Source organism: Nanorana parkeri, unplaced genomic scaffold (genome assembly GCF_000935625.1).
Source record: "Nanorana parkeri isolate BGI_ZX_2015 unplaced genomic scaffold, ASM93562v1 scaffold1903, whole genome shotgun sequence".
Taxonomy (NCBI): domain Eukaryota; kingdom Metazoa; phylum Chordata; class Amphibia; order Anura; family Dicroglossidae; genus Nanorana; species Nanorana parkeri.
In genome coordinates, this window is record NW_017308171.1 from 102,136 (window position 1) to 105,858 (window position 3,723).

Consider the following 3,723-nt stretch of genomic DNA (forward strand, 5'->3'; position numbering starts at 1 on the left):
ATTCCTTCCAGATCCCATAAGGCAATCGGATATTACCTGCATCAGCAATCTCTGATGCTTGATATACCTATAAAAACTCAATATCCAGTAATATTCTGTGCATTTAGGAATACGTACAGATTTTTTTTTTAAACAGTTCACTGAGCTAGCTAGAACTAGCTCCTGGGGAGTGTATTCCACATTTTGACCTCTCTAACTGTGAAGAATCCTTTCCCTATGCAAAGGTTAAACCTGTGCTTGGCACCAAGCTCACTATATCATGTCCCCCCTTAATCACCTCTTCTCCAGAGAGAACAAATTCAGGTCAGTTAAGCTTTCCTCATAGTTGAGCTCCTTGATGCCTCTTATGAGTTTAGTCGCCCTTTGCTGCACTTTCTCCAGTTCCACAACATCCTTTTTGTGAACCGGTGCCCAAAACTGAACTTCATATTCCAGATGAGGTCTTACTAATGCTTTGTATGCATCCACTTTGCTAAATAAAAAGTTTCACCAATTTTATTAAATCAATCACACGCATTTCCACCATAGAATGAGTATGCTACATTTTTTATTATATTTAAATGGCAAATGTTACTTCATACAATCTTAACCAGGGTTCAGTGGAACCCTAGGGCTTGAGTTTGCCAGGGGTTTCTGGAGCAGTCAACTACTAGTGGCAAATTGATCTTCAATCTACACTCACCACCAATGCAAGGGAGTCAGTTCTACAAAGACCACTAATGTTAGGGGGCACCGCAATTTTCATGTCTGCATTTCTTTCTGGTTTTATTTTTCATTTAATTTCAAGATTACTAACATTAATGTTGTCACTTGCAGTAGGTGCGTGTAAAAAATGTTTCTTTCCTGGCTGACAAATACTCTGGGTACACTACATTCCTTATTTATTTATTTATTGAAAACTTTCTACAACTTATTGATCATGCTAATGTACTGTGAGCTGTAGATGTAATCATTTTTAGCAGGGGTTTCCTGAGACCTGAAAATGTATTTGAGGGTTCCTGTGAGTTAAAAATGTTAAGAAGGGCTGCACTGAGCTATGAAAATTGTGCTTTGTTTGTATTTGCCAGGGTGACTGATCTTTTGGCACAAACACTTTGGGGTCTATTCACAAAGCTGCCGAAGGATCTGGCCGTAGCTTCAGCCGATCCTTCGGCTAGCTTCGGCACCAGGACCCCTTCGGTTCAGGAGAACCGAGGGGGTGCTGTACGGCTATTCACAATAGCCCGTACAGCTCCCGATCACGGCCGAGCGGCTCAGTCGAGCGCTGAGCCGTGCTGAAAGACGAAGCATCACTGCTGTTCGGGATCTTTCAGAATAGCCCGAACAGCAGTGTGAAGCCTGCCGGAGGTTCGGCTCAGCCGATCCAGATGTTGGATCGGCTGAGTCGAACTCCTTCTGCACTTCGGGTCAGCCGAACATGCTGAGCATGTTCGGCTGATCCGAAGCCACTCGAAGCAAGCCGATGTACGGCTGATTTCAGCCGATATAGGGCTGAAATCAGCCGTACCAGCCTGAAGTGAATAGCCGAACAGTGTTTGGCTCACTTCACTTCTGATCGGTCATTCACTCGGCTGCCCTCGGCAGCTTTGTGAATAGACCCCTTTATTTCCTCAATAGCCACAAAGAATATAAATACATGCATCAAATGCATTTGCAAATACAGTTGTTACCATATAAAAATAGCAATGACATCATCACTGAGCTGCACATAACCTGCGCAGGGAGCAGAGCTCTGACATAACAGGTCCACCCACTACAGGCAGCCTCTAGAAAACTACATGAGGTGGGCAGAGACAAGACGAGTCACTCTATACAATGCTGGAGAGAACGCTGGAGGTCTTTATTAAAGGAAAGGAGAAAAGTTGACACAGGACTACTGCACAGATCTGGAAGAAATACATAAAGCACATCATGATCCAAGTAAGAATTACACATGCTTCTTCTATTTATACTCTTTGCCGGAGTTCAGCCTTGAAGCATTAACAATCAATGAGAGTTTAAAGATTGTTTGTATTTGTCATAACAACTGTTATATAAAACCCAGGAAGCCAATATTTAAGAATAACAGTCACTAAGCAGAAATTATGACCATTATGACAAATAACACATTCTTTACAGCTTAGTGAACCAAGTCTATTGCTTTTTTTGCCATTTGTACCTCTTTGCAGTTTGACTCCAGTCAGCACATAGTAACCCTCTGTAACAATATTTTGGTTGAGAAGCAATTGTGTGTTGTATCAATAAAAATGATTATCTGGCTGTGGTTCTATCCTTGTAATAAATCCTGGGTTTATATGACAGATGCCCCTTTTTTCAAGGATATGAACATCTGGCCTGGGGCTAAACATTTTTTATTGTAGCAGTTGTTTTTTAGCACCATCTGAAAGATTTTCAATATCTCCTGAACTGCCTCCATTAACAGCAACATCACATACTAAAGCTTTAGATTACTTGTGACTTTTCTCATTTTAGGAAGCTCTCTGATAAATGTCATCTGAAAAAAAAAATACACCTTTTTTAAACTGCAGGTCTGTCCACCAGAGACAGAACAGCTCAAGTCAAGGCAAACTCTCCAACCACAGTGGGCATATAAAAGAGCAAGATAACTAGAAAATCAACTAGCAAATTAATTAGTGTTTCTCAATTAATAATATAAAATGGGGTCAAAAATTGTGGCATGCAGTCAAATTAATTGTAAAAAAAGATCTATTTTTTTAGTGGTTATGTTACCTAAACATCTTTGAACCAAATGAGACTGATTCAATAATGGATGGTCAAAACAGACAGATCAATCAAAATTATGGGTGCTGAAAGATCAACACGATTTCCCTCACTGCATTCTGGGACATACATTTTATTCCAACTCATCCAATGTCTGAATATGGTTCAATTAAGGGGGAGAAAAGTGAATCATCACTAATCTATCACATATTGGAAAATCTGCATGTGACACTGATAACCAGCACTTGCATGCTATCATATGAGTTTACGTCCTACACATGAAACAAACGGCAAATGCACTCATCAATTCATAACTACCGTAGCTTTAAAGCAAGTTGCACATGGAAGGGCTTTACATAGAACAAAAGCAACAATTTCCCAGCACACTCACCAGCCAACCTCCCAAAAAAATACACCAACTATTAGGGTTAAAAACAGAGGATTTAGTTGTACAGCTTTTGCGAAATATGTGGAAGCCAAACTGTCTTGTCAAGGCCTCTCTGCGTAGTGTGGTCCTAACTCTAATCTATGAGAGCCTCCGTCTTGGAGCATATATAACAAAGGAGGAATTGGGTGCAGGTTTACCAGGAGGTAGCCCAACCCCCTTAAAGGCACATGGGCACACTAGGCACCAAGCATATTACAATGGCAGCCGAAGCCCCCAGTGTGTCCCCACACCAAATCCAACAACAGAACAAATGGCAATCGCGCTCAACAATTCATAACCAGCTTTAAAGCAAGGTGCACATGGAAGGGTTTTACATAGTACAAAAACAAAAATTTCCCAGCACACTCACCAGCCAGCCTGCAAAAAAAACAAACTGTCTAATTATTAGGGTCAAAAACAGAGGTTTTAGTTGCAAAACTTACACCACACATGGAACCAATTATCAGAATAATTTCTTAAAGCAGTCACTTTGCATGCTTACGTATAGTGGAGCAAATACATGGGGGTTAATTTAAAAAGGACAGCTTTTAGGTTATTTCATTGGTACCAGTGAG